Genomic DNA, 17793 nt, shown 5'->3' on the forward strand with positions numbered 1-17793 from the left:
GCGGGTGGGGGGTGGGGGGAGACGGTGCTGATAGAAACAAGTCGCTATGTTTTCTGAAGATCCTTGAGGAAGAAGTACTTGGCTATTTAAATTATCTACAATTTTAAAAGCCTTTGGAACTGCCACGGAAGCTTATCAAGTTGCTGCCAAAGAGAATACTTTGCCGCATCATATAGCTATGTGAAAGTAGCCTTTCCGACTTTTATACGTACACAAAATAATGTGCTTTGCGTGACTGAAGCATTTGCAGAACACGGGAGTAAGACGGTATTTCTACTTGCTGTAAGTAAGAAGGTATACATGAGAAAATTCAAAATGTTCCGTAAGAAACACAATTAGAATCAAAATACATAACGCTGACGCGTCCAGACCAGAGGAAGACACACATGTGCGAGGTCCAAGCACAAAGCGTCGGTTTACACTACAGACAATAATATTTTTAAACTAAATATAAAGTACATTAGTTCTCCCTACCACCACTTGTAGTTTTGGAAGCTGGATAAGAAGGAAATTAAAAAAATTAATATTAGTACGTGCTTGAATGTCATGATATTTATACACACAGTGTTTAGAGCGTGCAGACAACATTAAAACAAAAGCTGAATGGTGCTACAACAATAAAAGGAAGAAAGTAACAGAACTGCAATAGCTCAATGCTAACATAAGATAATTTTACTGATCTTTATGTTTCATTTGCTGTCTTCTCTGTTATTCTGTCAAAGAAGAAGAATAAGCTGTTAAAAAATTTAATAAACAAGCCCAAATTGCCAATATTTAAAATAATACCCACGTAGATTCATTTTCACATCATCTCACATTCTCATCGCCTTGTATTTCACATATGCATTAATATTCCCATAAAAAATAAGTTGACATACATACATTCAACGAAGACAAGCATGATAAGATGAGTAGCAATTAATACTAAATATGTCGACATTATTCATGATGAAACTTCCTGGCAGATTAAAACTGTGTGCCTGTCCGAGACTCGAACTGGGGACCTTTGCCTTTCGCGGGCAAGTGCTCTACCGATTAAGCTACCCAAGTACGACTCACGCCCCGTCCTCACAGCTTTACTTCTGCCAGTACCTCGTCTCCTACCTTCCAAGCTTAACAGAAGCTCTCCTGCGAACCTTGCAGAACTAGCACTCCTGAAAGAAAGGATATTGCGGAGACATGGCTTAGCCACAGCCTGGGGGATGTTTCCAGAATGAGATTTTCACTCTGCAGCGGAGTGTGCGCTGATATGAAACTTCCTGGCAGATCAAAACTGTGTGCCGGACCGAGACTCGAACTGGGGACCTTTGCCTTTCGCGAGCAAGTTCTCTACCGACTGAGCTACCCAAGCACGACTCACGCCCCGTCCTCACAGCTCTCCTACCTTCTGTCTCCGCAATATCCATTCTTTCAGGAGTGCTAGTTCTGCAAGGTTCGCAGGAGAGCTTCTGTTAAGTTTGGAAGGTAGGAGACGAGGTACTGGCAGAAGTAAAGCTGTGAGGAGGGGGCGTGAGTCGTGCTTGGGTAGCTCAGTCGGTAGAGCACTTGCCCGCGAAAGGCAAAGGTCCCCAGTTCGAGTCTCGGTCCGGCACACAGTTTTAATCTGCCAGGAAGTTTCATATCAGCGCACACTCCGCTGCAGAGTGAAAATCTCATTCTGGATTATTCATGATCTCTGACGTAAGCGGCTTGACGGTGATTCGCTGTGAATGTTCATGACTACAGTGTTTCGTTACGAGTGGAGCCGATATTCAGGTCATTACACAACAAATTCATGACGGAGAATGTACCATTATACAAGGTACCTATTTAAAGATCCATGTAAAAATTTCTTATAAAATGTTGAAGTACACAAATCAACTACGTTCTTAATAATAATACAGAAGACGGGAACTGATGGCAACAGTTATACAAAACTGATTAAAAATTTATTTGACCTAACTTTTGGCTGAGTATTTTTTAAATAGTTCCAGTACAGGATTCTAATTTTTTGTACACATTTTTAAGCGTGCCGATTTTATCCGTGCTTTATATTAGAACATACCAACATTATTCCAGACACCAATATATTATATTTCAGATGTTTCATGTTTATCGTTAATATTACCGATCTGCATTTTTTGATACAGGAAAATCAGAACTATAATTGAAGAAAATAAACTGGCAGACTCTTGATGATACACGTAAACTACCTCGAGAAACCCTACTAACAAAGTTTCAAGAACCGGGTTTAAATGGTGGCTCTACAAATATGCTACGGCATATTGGCTCCCATAGCAATCGTGAGGACAAGATTAAATTAAATACACGAGGCATTTAAACAATCATTCATTAAAATTTCATATTGTCTTAGCCACACTGTGTATTGGGTAGGGCTGCCGTACGTATTTCAATCGTATATAATTTTCAAACGCATATATAAAAGCCTTCGAATTCAAAAACACTATATTTACTAAACATATGGGTACATAGAACCTAGCCATCTGTTATAACTACGGACAAGTGCAAAACGTCATTTTTGCAGACCGTTAACAACTATTATTTCCGCTTTATACGTGAACGGAATGGGAGCAATCCCTAATGATAGGTACAGTGGGTCACACCCTCTACCATGCACTTCTCCGTGATTTGTAGAATATAGAAGCAGATGTAAATTCTAAATTTTTGAATGATTCCCCTTTTAAAATATGAAGAAACTGTTTCTCACAAGAACCACACTTTCACATAATACACTACTGGCCATTAATATTGCTATACCAGGAAGAAATGCAGATGATAACGGGCATTCGTGGGACAAACATATTATACTAGAACTGAAATGTGATTACATTTTCACGCAATTTTGGTGCATAGATCCTGAGAAATCAGTACCCAGAACAACCAGCTCTGGCCGTAATAACGGCCTTGATATGCCTGGGCATTGAGTCAAACACAGCTTGGATGGCGTGTACAGGTACAGCTGCCCATGCAGCTTCAACACAATACCACAGTTCATCAAGAGTAGTGAATGGTGTATTGTGACGAGCCAGTTGCTCGGCCACCATTGACCAGACGTTTTCAATTGGTGAGAGATCTGGAGAATGTGCTGGCCAGGGCAGCAGTCGAACATTTTCTGTGTCCAGAAAGGCCCGTACAGGACCTGCAACATGCGGTAGTGCATTATCCTGCTGAAATGTAGGTTTTCGCAGGAATCGAATGAAGGATAGAGTCACGGGTCGTAACACATCTGAAATGTAACGTTCACTGTTCATAGTGCCGTCAATGGGAACGAGAGGTGACCTAGACGTGTAACCAGTGGCACCCCATACCATCACGCCGGGTGATACGCCAGTATGGCGATGACGAATACACGCTTCCAATGTGCGTTCACCGCGATGTCGCCAAACACGGATGAGACCATCATGGTGCTGTAAACAGAACCTGGATTCATCTGAAAAAATGACGTTTTGCCATTTGTTCAGCCAGGTTCGTCGTTGAGTACACCATCGCAGGCGCTCCTGTCTGTGATGCAGCATCAAGGGTAACCGCAGCCATGGTATCCGAGCTGACAGTCCATGCTGCTGCAAACGTCGTCGAACTGTTCGTGCAGATGGTTGTTATCTTGCAAACGTCCCCATCTGTTGACTCAGGGATCGAGACGTGGCTGCACGATCCGTTGGAGCCATGGGGATAAGAAGCCTGTCATCTCGAGTGCTAGTGATACGAGGCCATTGGGATCCAGCACAGCGTTCTGTATTACCCTCCTGAACCCACCGATTCCATATTCTGCTAACAGTCATTGGATCTCGACCAACGCGAGCAGCAATGTCACGCTACGATAAACCGCAATCGCGATAGGCTACAATCAGATCTTTATCACAGTCGGAAACGTGATGGTACGCATTTCTCCTCCTTACACGAGGCATCACAGCAACGTTTCACCAGGCAACGCCGGTCAACTGCTGTTTGTGTATGAGAAATCGGTTGGAAACTTTCCTCATGTCAGCACGTTGTAGGTATCGCCACCAGCGCCAACCTTGTGTGAATGCTCTGAAAAACTAATCATTTGCATATCACAGCATCTTCTTCCTGTCGGTTAAATTTCGCGTCTGTAGCACGTCATCTTCGTGGTGTAGCGATTTCAATGGCTAGTATTGTAACATTCCAAAATAACGAAATTTTAAGGCAAGACTAATAGTTCTGTACATAGCAGACAATCAGAGAGTAAATGAGTTAATGTTGTTAATCCACAGCGAGTCTGATGGGCGAGGCGCCAACTAGAGTTCATTATCGCTTTCCCGAAACCACTGTAGCATGATTATCGCTTGGGAAGCTTACAGTTGTCTGTCTGCTGGCAAGTGATTTGGTAAGGGAAGTGTACAGTACAAGCAGAGTAGAGACCAATGTGGAATAATTCCAGCCGCAAATTGGGATATGTATAGGAGAATCTGACAAATTGCAGGTTTTTATGCCCTTGGTTGTTGAACGCGTATGTCGGAAATGACGAAGGTTGTCGGCTTTTCGCGTGTTTCTGCCTTGAGCATCTATAGAAAGTCGTTGAAGGTTGGTGAAACCACACATAGACGAAAAGGTGTTGGACGTCCGCCGCTCATCACAGAACGTGGAGGCTGGAGTCTTGCTCGCTCTATTAAGCAAGATAGGCGGCCATAATTGGCAGATTTGACGACAGAGTAAAATGTTGGTGCTGGTACAAGTGTATCTGAGCACGATGTTCATCGTACATTGTGGAACATGGGAAACTGCATGTCTCTAGCTTGACCCAACGATTACAGTGATCACAAGATCGTCAGGATTGGACATCATGGATCAATGGAAACGTGTCACCTAGTCGGATGAATTACGTTCATTTTTCCACGAGATTGGTGATCGTATCTGGATACACGTCAGTCAGGCGAACGGCTGCATGAAAGAAAAAGAAGAATGGCTGCAGTAGGGTGAGCTACATGTATGGCTAGCCGTTGTTTTCGTGGCAGAGTGTTGAGCAGGAATGTTAGCCTTGACTCGCCACACGCCAGGGGAGCCACACGTCTGCGAACCACTACCGACGCATGCCTGTCCCGTCTGTGTCCTCGCCACTCTAACTGCTCCCTCTGGGCGCAGTGGGGCGCCGAAAAACAACGGCTCCGGAGCTGCCTACTCGCGTGCGGTTTGAGGCGCGACTCAACTTTCACGCTTTGTATCCTAACATTCTCTAAGCATTTACACTGTTGGTCACGCAAACTGCATCACCATCAATCCTTTAAGTGACACTGTTAAATATGTACACTACTGGTAAATAACTGGAATTAATCATGCACAATATTTTTCTCCTGATACATTTCTGTGAATATTTATCACCCTATACCTCACAGCAGACTTCAAAATACACAATAAATTCTGCACTTTATTCATCGATATCACCAAATAGTACATACTGACATGTATTTCGTTCTGATACTGGAAAAAATCTTTTGTCTCCAAAAGTTTAAGGATAGCAAATGACGAAATGTTACTTGTGGTGCAGATATCATACAATAAGATTAAGTTAATAGGTGATCTGGGGGTATACAAGGTACCACCTTCAGCAGCAACAGCTCTATCCCAGCTGGGCTTGACTGGAACTGAACTTCAATGGCAACATTCCTCACTGCATGGACTCTACGCAATGTTCATCAGTACTGATATGCTAAATAACTTGATATATTTTTTACATCATAAGCTTCTACAACATTTTGATATAACACTTCTAATTCCTTTTTCATCCATAAGAGCCATATCATAATCAGGTAATAGTCACAGCAGTTGTTCAGTCATTTTCAGCATTGCATCCCTAGATGAACCTGGAGCTGTAAAATACCAAGGTGGATCCAAATCGTATACTTTTTACAAGTTTTTCTGAAATTTTCTAACTCATCATCCGATAACAGAACATGAGTTTTAAAATACAGATCATGATATTCACCGAGTTTTTTGATACTAAATTTTTCCAAGCTAATTTAGGATGTTTGTAATCTTTATCATTTATTTCACAGTCACAGTCATTCAGTCCTTCAAAAATCCATGTATGGATGGACCCCTTTTGTGATCGCTAGATTGAATAAATCTTCTGGGAAAAAAATTTCTTACACCTGTCATAAGGCATATTCAAAAAGAAGTGAACCAGAGGCATAATTACAGAAACCAGTACCTATATGTTAGAAGTATGACCCTGGCTGTTGAGACAATTGTCCCACTGTGACAGAAGGTGGTGAATGGTTGTCACAGAAAATTTCCAGGGCTGCAATGTTAACCAGTTCCGCATGTACAGCTGGACTTCGTTGCCCGAGGTGAATCGTTCGCCCCTCAGAGCCGAACATGGCGTAATTACAGGGAGAGAGTTCCGGACTGTATGGTGGGAAGCCAAGCAACTCCCATTTGAATTTCTGCAAGAGTGCCGTGACTGTGTTGGCTGATGAGGCTTTGCATTGTCATGGATCGTAATGACCCCATGGGTGAGATTGCCTGCTCTATTTGATTTGATTGCTTGGCGAAAGGTGGTAAAGGTTTCCGAGTAATGCTGGCCATTCACTGTTGTCCCACGCTGCAAGAAATGAATCGGGAGGAGGCCATATTGGTTTAGGAAAAACGTCAGCATAACCTTTCCAGCACTCATGTGGATGGCCTTGGTTTTTTTGGTGGTAGTGACCCTGGATGCTTCCATTAGAGACATTGTCGTTTTGATTTTGGTTGAAAGTGATGACATCATGACTCATCTCCAGCCACCACTCCTGACAGGAATGCATTCCCTTCCCAAGCATAGTGCTGCTTATAAGCAAGACAGTGGGCCATTTGACATACTTCCTGGTGTGGTTGAAGACTGTGGGACACCCATTGGACTTTGCACATATGCAGTCATTCCTTCATGATGGTGTGAATACTTCTGACACTCAATCTGATCATGGCGACTATGGCTTTCATTCAGCAGTACTGGGTAATGAAAGCATCCACCAGCTGGACGATGTGGTTGGTAATGCAGTGTGGTGCTCCAGACCGTGCATCATTGGCTGACGACACCTGTCCTTCCCTGAAGTGCTTGTGCCACACCTTGACCCTTGCAAGGGACATGCAGTGTTCACTGTACACATGTGAGATTCGTCGATGAATGTCTGTTCCTCCTACTCCGTCCACTGTCAGAAAACAAACAACACCTCTTTGCTCTTCTTTCGACGCCTCCATGTGACTGTCTGCAGTGTGACTGGCAGCATTGGACAACTGATTCATGCTACTGCTACCTCTGTATAGTCACGTGATGTGCATACTTGCCCTCAAGCGATGGGCTGTGAACTTCCACTCTCTGGTAAGAACCACATCTCATTCCACACGCCACAGTATTACCCTCTTGACACCGGTTTGTGCATTCCAGACTCCGGCTCGTTTCCTTTTGAAACCCCTTATATGGCATACAAAAGTAGTGTGAACTACTTCCATTCTTGAAATAAAGGAAATTTACATTTTTTCTTTTATATTTTGTTTATTTTTAACAGATGCACTTGATATTTTTCATCTAATGAATGAATATTAATAGAGTCATTAATTTTAGTCTCAATTTTGAAATATTATCAGCCACTACAGGAAATTCGAAATTTACTATTTTCTGATCACAATCTAGAGCAAGACCAAAATTTTTATATTTTGTCATTCTTTCTGAATTTTTATTTACAGGATATAATGCAGATTTTATAGACCAGAAAACATTTTTTCAGTATTTTTTACAGTAATACAAGTCTTTTTTATTTGGTTGTTTTTCTGTTAATTTGGTATATGGTGATCCTCTCAGTGGAACATGTTTATTAATTATCAGTTGTAAAACAATAATTCTATTTAATCTCTGTGCTAGAAAAGTCAACATTTTTGATTAAATATTTTGTTTAACTTTCTTATCTAGCTGTCATTGATTTGTGATCCTATAGCTTTCTGTCTGGAACTTAAATTCCACAACATTTCTACTGGTCTCTGTTCTGTACTCACAAAAAGTTCAAAAGTTACTTTCAGCCCGTTATGTATTTTTAGATTATCTTTCACAACTTTTGGACTCAATGCATTCCAGAAGAAATTTGGGTTAAACAAGTTTAGATTGTTCTCGAAATTAATAGTTTGTAATCTGTTTGCAAATACTTGATTAACTACATAATGTTTAACTGTTATTCTATTTTTTTGTTCCCTAAACACATCGGTAGAAAATGAAAATATCTTTTTCAATGGTTTACCCTCATCAGTTTCGAAAATTTCAACATGGAAGGAAGGTAACTGTTTCCAAAGATTTCCACTTTGATATCTATTACTAAATATATTTAGATCATCTTTATTTAATTTACTGAATCCTCTCAACTTATTTCTTTTTCAATAATCAAGTAGTTGAACACTTGACATGTTTTAGTCTTACTTCATACAAAAAATTTTTAATAAGGAATTTTAAAGAAAGCTCGGGCAGATTTGTTACTTTTGATATATTCTGGAGTATATTTTTTACATTTACTTCAATGTTTGTCTTTACACAATGCCTTTGGCTAAAAACACTCAAAATGTTTAACTTCCTTACAATCAGCACATTCTTCATCTGTTATTGGTCTGAGACTGTTGCTCATCTTTTTTATTGACAACAATATTTTCGAATTTTCTTCACTTGGAATTCATTGTTAGTGATTTTTATAATAGTATGTAGAAACATTTCTTCTACAAACAGGAGGAATTGTTTTACTATTGTGAAGTCTTATATCATATTCATTTATGTATTGCCTACACATTGCTGTATAACCATCTTTTGGGTATTTCTAAGAAGTATAATTCTTAGCTAATTTTTCTACTCCACTAGACAGCTTCAGTTTATATAGAACAAATTTTAATAAGGAAAAGTAAAATTTTCTAGTTTCTGTAATGTATCTTTTGATACAGTCATTACCTCTGCAAATGTTTTAGATCATTCAGTAGCAAATACTGATCAATCAGTTGTACCTGCTGTAACTACTTTTTTGTGAATTCATTAATTCATAGAAAGTATCATCCTTGAAAAAATACAGAAGTCCATCAATGTACCTAAAATGAGTATTTATTCTTGTAGGCTCTGCTGGAAATTCCCTAGTTATTACTCCATGTGATATATATTTTAAGTCAGACTCATCTGGCTCTGCCTATAAAGGAAGACTGAAGCATAAAATTGTTCTTCCTGTATATATGTTGACTACACCATTTAATAAATATTTAATAAAAATTTTTTCATCTACATCTACATGGATACTCTGCAAATCACACTTAACTGCCTGGCAGAGGGTTGATTGAACCACCTTCACAATAATTCTCTATTATTCCACTCTCAGACAGCATGCAGAAAAAATGAAATTCTGTATCTTTCTGTTTCCATTCTTTTATTATGATGATCGTGTCTCCCTACATAGACGGATATCAATAAAGTATTTTCGCATTTGAAGGGGAAAGTTGGTGATTGGAGTTCAGTGAGAACATCCTGCCACAACGAAAAATGCCTTTGTTTTAAAGGTGGCAATCCCAAATCATGCATCATGTTTGTGATACTCTCTCCCGTATTTCATGATAATACAAAACGTTCTGTTTACCTTTGAACTTCCTCAATGTACTCCACTAACCCTGTCTGGTGAGGATTCCAGACTATGCAGCAGAACTCGAAAAGACAGTGGAAAATCATAGTGTAGGAAGTCTCCTTAGTAGATATGGTACATTTCCTAAGTGTCCTAGCAATAAAATGCAGTCTTTGATTTGCCTTCGCCAATAAATTTTCTATGTGCTCTTTGCAATTTTAACTGCTTGTAATTGTAATTCATAAGTACTGAGTTGGGTTTATGACCTTTATATTAGACTGATTTATGATGCAACCGTATTTTAGGGGATTCCTTTTAGCACTCACGTAGATGACCTCATTCTTTGCATTATTTATGGCACTTGGCAATACACACACATTTCAGACATCTTTTGTAAATCGTTTCGAAATTTTGTTTTGCTCTTCTGATGACATTACTAGATGGTAAACCACAGCATCATCTGCAAATAACTCATGATGGTTTTTCAGATAGTCTCCTAAATCGTTTATATAGGTAAGGAACAACAGAGTGCCTACAACACTACTTTGGAGGACACCAGAAATAACTTCTATTTTACTCGATTACTTTCTGTCAGTTACTACAAACTGTGACCTCTCTCATAGGAAGTCACGAATCCAGTCGCATAACTGACATGATATTCCTTAAGCATGCAGTTTCATTAACAAGCTGCTATTGTGGTACAGTGTAAAAAGCCTTTTGGAAATCTAGAAATATGAAATTAATTTGAAATCCCTTGTCGTCAGCACTCAAAGCTTCATGGCTGTAAAGAGTCAGTTGTGTTTGACTGGAATGATGATTTCTACATTCGTGTTGACTGTGTGTTAATAGACCATTGTTTTCAAGGTAATTCACAATGTTCAAACACGATATACTTTCCACAAATCCTGCCGCTTTTCGACGTTAATGATATAGGTCTTTCATTTAGTGGATTACTCCCACTACCTTTCTTCAATATCGGTGTCACATGTGTAACTTTCCAGCATTGGGTATGGATCTTTTATCGAGTGAGCAGTTGTATATGATTGTTAAGTATGGAGTTATTTCATCATTTCATTTTTATGTAATTCAATACTAGATATTGGTTATCCTGAAATTAATTGTTATGTATAAATATTCATTATATATAAAATATCACAAACAAACAATACAACCTCACTACTTGGCCTCTGGTAAATTTCATCTATTTTTTGTAACTCTTGGGTTATTTATTAGCTATGATTTCATTTCAGTATCTATCCCCACCTGCTTGTTATAAAAACTAAATAAAATTCCATTTAGAAATAACAAGTAATAGAAATTTTTAATTTGACACAATGATTCAATTGTTTCATTTCGAGTAGATGCTAGAGTTGGAGTGGATTTATGCATAGATGGTTGTTGTAGTGTTTTACCATATAAAATTTGAATAGCATTGATGTCATCCTGAGATATTGGCTTCATAAACATTTATGTGCTGTAACCTAGTGAATGACCAGTTTCATGAACCAAAACTTCAAATATTTTTTTTGATAATTTGGTCTATTTCTATCAATTTCCAAACACCAAATCTACTCTCCACCTAAATGTATTTCTACTGGTTCATTATTCATATTTAGGAAAAAAACTTTTCCATCTAGATCCTATAAACATCGGTAACTTGATATTTGATATTTGTGTATTCTTGTTTTACACAGTAATTAAAATATCAGAAGCAGTGTAGTCGGAAACAAACTGAGCATCAGTATGTTTTTGCCATAAACATATTCAGCCTCTCTTACTTCTAGTAGTTTTTTATTTGCTGCTATATAATTCCATTTTATATTTTTTATTCAGTTTATACATACTGTATGGTAGTTAACAAATGGACCTTTTGCATACCATCTAGGTCTGTTCATAAAATTTAAAGTGTCTCCACTTAGTTTACCAGTTATCTCCAGACTGAAATAACATCAATGCATCTCTTAATGGATTATCACTCACTTGAGTAAGTTCTGTATTATCCTGAATATCTAAGTAACCATAATCATCTAAATATTTGATTGCTCTACTCCTGTCATTCTCAACTACTATTTTCACAAAGAACATCTGTGGTATATATTCATTGATATAAACTTCAGATATAATAAGAATTTATTAAAATAGTTGATGAATCTAATGAAAATGATTTTTAATAATTGGAGGCAATCTCAAGGACATCTAATGCTGTACCATCTAGAATGAATATATTTGAGTTTATTCAGAAGAGCAATAGGGTTGTTTAAGACATAAAAACTGGTTATTATTACTGATGAAAAGAATAATCCTTGGTTTAAAGCGAAAGATGAATCTGCAATTTTACCATATGAAAATCCTAAAGAAGCTGTTCATGACCATGTTAGAGAAAAACAGTAATTATGTGAATTTAAAGAGGAATGAACCGTTCCCTTTATCAAACAAACATCAACTTACTGTTTTTCTTAATGAATGTGGATTATATTTGAAAATTTGAACCTGCTCAGTTTGGAGGTATTGAGAGAAAATGAAAATCCAATTACATTTATCAATGAATCTATCTAAAATATTTCTAGTAAAAAAGATTTCTATTGAATGAAGTGGATCATTGATATAAAGATAAGCTTATATACAACAGTAAATCAGCTTTTGTGGTTATTGATGAAAAGAATAATCCTTGGTTTAAAGCTAAACAAGTTGCTGAAATTTAAGTATATAAAGATCCTCTAGATGCTATACATAAACATGAGCCTGGTTTATATTCTTTACTTTTAAAATAACAAAAAGGACCAAAACAAATCAAAAACTGCTTACATATGATTTTTACCATCTGTTCATAAATATAAAGAATGTAAGATGAAAGAGGAAATTCAACACTTCCAAAATTTAAACAGAATCAAAGGTGATGGAATTAAAATTAGGTTTGACCATATAAAATATTTGAGTTAGCTGATTATGCTTTAGGAATAGTACAAGATAGAAACAGAGAAACAGATAGGTTATTACCTCATGTTTTCTCTCAAACAACCAACCAGAATTGAAGATCAACTTTTATTCTCCTAAGATTTTTTGTTGCAAGATCTGTCATATAATATCCAATTTTATTCAGTCTTGCGATTCTCTCATTAAATCTTCAGACAAATTTTGGTAATCTGGAATTAGTGGCCAGTTTAATATATCTTGAAATTATCTTCTAAAGTTGTCAGTAACGATACATCGTTTTGATCCATCATCCTCGTTTAATTTATCTTGAGATTCTCTTATGAAGTTTTCAGTTACGTTTTCTTGATATATGTTACCAGTTTATTTCACTCATTAAATAGATTCCTTTTTTAATATAATCAACAATTATATGTCTGTATGTTTCATTTGTTGAATATGATTTACATAATTTCTCAAAATCTAAAGCTTAACGCCAAAGCTGAATCATTTGCATAAATTGTTCATGTTTAACTGCCGGCCAGTGTGGCTGTGCGGTTCTAGGCGCTTCAGTCACAGGTTCGAATCCTGCCTTGGGTATGGATGTGTGTGATGTCCTTAGGTTAGTTAGGTTTAAGTAGTTCTAAGATCTAGGGGACTGATGACCACAGATGTTAAGTCCCATAGTGCTCAGAGCCATTTGAACCATGTTTAACTTCTAGTTATTTTATTATCTCATTGTTATCGCTGTTGATTTGATTGTCAATAAGTTCAAAAAGTTAATATTATATTAATAACAACTATTAACTAAATTTTGGTACTTGGTTCAAGGATATTTGAGTTCCATTGTTTAAAGAGAAAAATTTGTTGACTATATTTCAGCTTTTCTTCATGATACTCAAGGGTCTAAGTTTTTTGAAAAATGTAAAGCAAAAAATATTTGGGGTCTCACACAGAGTAACACTCTGGTGACAGAAATAAAACATGGTAACACACTAGCATCAGAATATGAATATATACAAAATATATTTCTCTTATCAAATTTTATTTCTTCATAAATGGAGCCAATTCCATGTACATCTAATGCTGTAGCACCTCTGATGAGTATACTAAATTCGTTAACCACACCAACTATTAACAAAATTTAGGTTCTGGATTTAAAGATATAGGGTTTTCGTTGTTAGAAGGAAAAAAGTGATGATTACAGATAATATTTCAGATCTTCTAAATAATATTACATTGGAAACTAATTATTGTCATGAAGATTTCAAACAATTTAAAAGAGTTTATATTAAATCTCTTAAAGATAATTAAATGCCATAAAGAGAGATAAAATATGACAACTGATTGGCTTAAAAATATGAATACATCCAACATGGGAAAAAATTTAAGACTGAACAATCTAATAGAAAAGAAGTGGCGTTTGTTAAAAGTTGATGATTTTAAGGTATCAGTAATCTCATTCAATAGAAAGCAATGTAATGAAGTAAGACCATATTGTTTGATGTACAAAAAATTTTAATTGACTGTATAAAATATTCGGTGGAGTACAAGATCAACAAAAAGCTGTACAGCTCGAAAAAAAAACCGAAAATAGAAGAAAAACAAACAACAAATACAGTAATAACTATAAGAAAAGAATAAGAAATTTACATTTCAATGATTTAGCTTATTATGTGGGAGAAATGAAGAAAGAACAGATCATTTGCATTGCTACATCTAAGCACTTTGCCAAGAAAAACTATTTTAATATAGGTGGTGTTCAACCTAAATAACATTTACAAGTTAGATTTTCTAAATATAATTGTGGCAGATTAGATGGTGAGTTATTTTGTATGTTAGGCCGAGGAGATTACCAAAATAAGCTTGTTGAAAGTATGAGTGAAAAATATATAATTTACCAATAGAAAATAAAGAGAAAGAAATATATCAAATATACCTAATGATCAATCACTGTCCACCTAGCTATTCTGTTAAAATGCAAACAAATATGTTGATTTAATAAGCTCCCAGAGAATCACAATATATAGTAATATTTTAACTAAACCACCTTTTGATTTAATAGTTATTGAAGAAGAACCTGTGATAAAGTTAAAAATTTTAAGCAAAAACACAAAAAATGTTCTGTGAAATAGTATGATGAACTATCTGAAATTACTTTTGATATCTATGAAGAATATCCTGATAAACGTAATGTGGTTAACGAGACATCAAAATAACTACTTCTGGAATGAAAGGGGTATAAAATTAAAGGAAAGTTAAGATATGAAAAGAGATGAAGAATATTTTTAGAGTAGTTAACTCATGAAAAAATTTGAAGTACTGATAATATTTTTTTAAAGTATTCATAAACGATATAAAAAGTTTTATTCATGCAGACTGTACAAATAGTTCACAATTTCGTGTGTTAATTGATCTATAAATGAAACTATACAGTCAACTTCATCATCAGTATGACATGCTGCTATAAAATATGAATTAATTTCTTCATTCATAGTGTACACACACACACACACACACACACACACACACACACACACACACACACACACACACACACACACACACACACACACACACACATTCATCTCACTGTGTATTAATAAAGCTGGATTATACTCACCTACATTTGGATCTAAAGTAACCTTAGCTGTGAATTTTATATATTGGGTAGCAGAGGAAGTATTGTCTTCAGTTCGAAAACATGGTGAATACGAACTAGAGCCAACAAAAATTGAAGATCTGCAGTTTGATAAAGAAATGGCTATGTGTGTTCTGAAGAAAAAAAGAGACGAAACTCAAAATACAAAAAGACAAGAGTATGTGCTTGTAGAACAAAAAAGATAAATGCTACCACATTTCATTGCACCAATTGACAATAATGAATTGCTAGAGAAGAAAGCTTCATATGTGATTATATATACTTGTACACACACATCCAAATTATGAAGAAATAATAACAAAGATAAAATCAAAACTCAGTCACTTGTACAATAAAATGAAAGTAGAATCGAATCAGAATATTAACATTTGTGGAAGTTACTTTTCGTTAATTTCCAGATTTACAGGATGCAAAAGATCTTTTACAAAGTAATTTTTTTTGTTTACCTATCTACTATGTGAATTCTCAAATCCCAACCATTTAATATGAACTTGATCTCCTTTCTTCCTCAAAACTTTTTCAACAAGATATACATCAATATAACTGGTTTTCTGTAATTTATACCCACAAAAATTTTCTTTAACTTCTTCTCTATTTAAATCTCTTAATTGGTATTTGACTGGATAAGGATGAATAACACTTCCAATTTCAATCAAATTATGTTAGCCAATTAACAGTACAACCTTCTTCAAAAATTCTTTTAGTTTACTAATTCTAACCTTATCACCTACTTAAGCTTAGTATCCGTTACATTTGTTGCATAAGTAGATTGAAACAAGTGGTTTTTGTTTTGTTTGGCTACATCTTCTGGGTACAATTTTTGTTGTTGAATGTTTTGTGTTGTTGTATTCAACAACAAGTTTCAAAATCTTATCCACCATATTATAATTTATTTGAAGAGCGAGTATCTACACATTTTTCATTTTTTGTTAAATCTTTCTCCTACTGATGCTTTTAATGCAATAATAGCTGAATGATGATTAATCTTGTATTTTTTGTAAGGTCCTAAAATTCTTTATTGTTAACTTCTTTTCCATTATCTGTTTGTAGATTGTGTGGAGTTCATAAGCTACATTTTTACTAGTTTTATCTTTAACTTTTACAGCCAAACCAGATTTTTAAAACACATTCCTAGTGGTCAATAAGTATTTATGTCCTTTATGAATTTTTTACATTCCTTTCAAGTTGCCAGAAACCATTTGTACTAGACCATCTTGCTGTAAATCGTTTGTGCCAAATAAAACTACATTTTTTCTTTCAAATTTTTTTCTCATTGTATATAAATTATTAATTATTGTCCACGAATGTTTACCCCATCACCTACAATTTTTTAAAGAAATTTCCTCTTTGTAGTGTTAGATACTGAGCAAACACCTTCAATCCTCTGTATTCCATTTTTAGTTGTTTCACTTTGAGGATTATATCCATGTCAAACACCATATATGATTATCCATTTATATACATTATGGGACTATTACTGAATGTTCCATTCTAAATCATTATTTGGTAGCTAGCACTTGGATTAAGAATCATGAAAGAAAGTTGTATACGTGGAAGGGACCTGGAGACATTGAAAGGTTTCTAATTGATTATGTTAAGGTAAGATAGAGATTTCAAAAGCAGGTTTTAAGGTGTAAGACAAATCCAGAGGCAGTTGTAGACTCTTACCACAATTTACTGGTTATGAACTGTAGACAAAACTGAAGAAACTGTACAAAATTTGGTGATTTAAGGAGATGGAACCTGGACAAACTGAAAGAACCAGAGGTTGTAGAGAGTTTGAGAGGGGGCATTAGGAAACGACTGATGGGAACAGGGGAACGAAATACACAACAAGAATGGGTAGCTTTAAGGGATGAAATAGTGAAGGTAGCAGAGGATGAAGTAGGAAAAAGTTGTGGGCTAGTAGAAATCCTTGACTATCATAAGAGACACAGAATTTAACTGACAAAAGGAAAAATATAAAAATGCAATAAATGAAAAACATGAAAGGGAATACAAACGTATAAAATATGAAATCGACAGGAAGTGTAAAATAACTGATCAGGAATGGCTAGAAGGTAAATGTAAGGATGTAGAAGCGTATATCACTAGGGGTAAGGTAAATGTTGCCTACAGGAAAATGAAAGAGATATTTCGAGAAAAGAGAACCACATGTATAAATTTCAAGACCTTAGATGGAAAACCAGTCCTGAGCAAAGAAAGAAAGCAGAAAGGTGAAAGGAATATATAGAGGGTCTATGCAAGGGAGATGTACTTGAGGGAGTACTGTCAAAATGTAAGAGGACATAGATCAAGACGAGATGAGAAATACGATACTGCGTCAAGAATTTGACCAAGCACTGATGGTCTTAGGTCGAAATAAGACCCTGGAAGTAGACAACGTTCTATTAGAGGTACTGATAGCCTTGGGAGAGCCATTCATGACAAAACTCTTCCATCTGGTGAGCATGATGTATGAGACAAGCAAAATATCTTCAGAGTTCAAGAAGAATATAATGATTCTAATTCCAAAGAAACCGGGTGCTAGCAGATGTGAAAATTACCGAACTATCAGGTTAGTAAGTCATGGTTGCAAAGTACTGACACTAATCCTTTACAGAAAAACGGAAAAACTGGTAGAAGCTGACGTCGGGGAAAATTACTTCGGAT

Source organism: Schistocerca serialis, chromosome 1 (genome assembly GCF_023864345.2).
Source record: "Schistocerca serialis cubense isolate TAMUIC-IGC-003099 chromosome 1, iqSchSeri2.2, whole genome shotgun sequence".
In the NCBI taxonomy this organism is placed as follows: Eukaryota; Metazoa; Arthropoda; class Insecta; order Orthoptera; family Acrididae; genus Schistocerca; species Schistocerca serialis.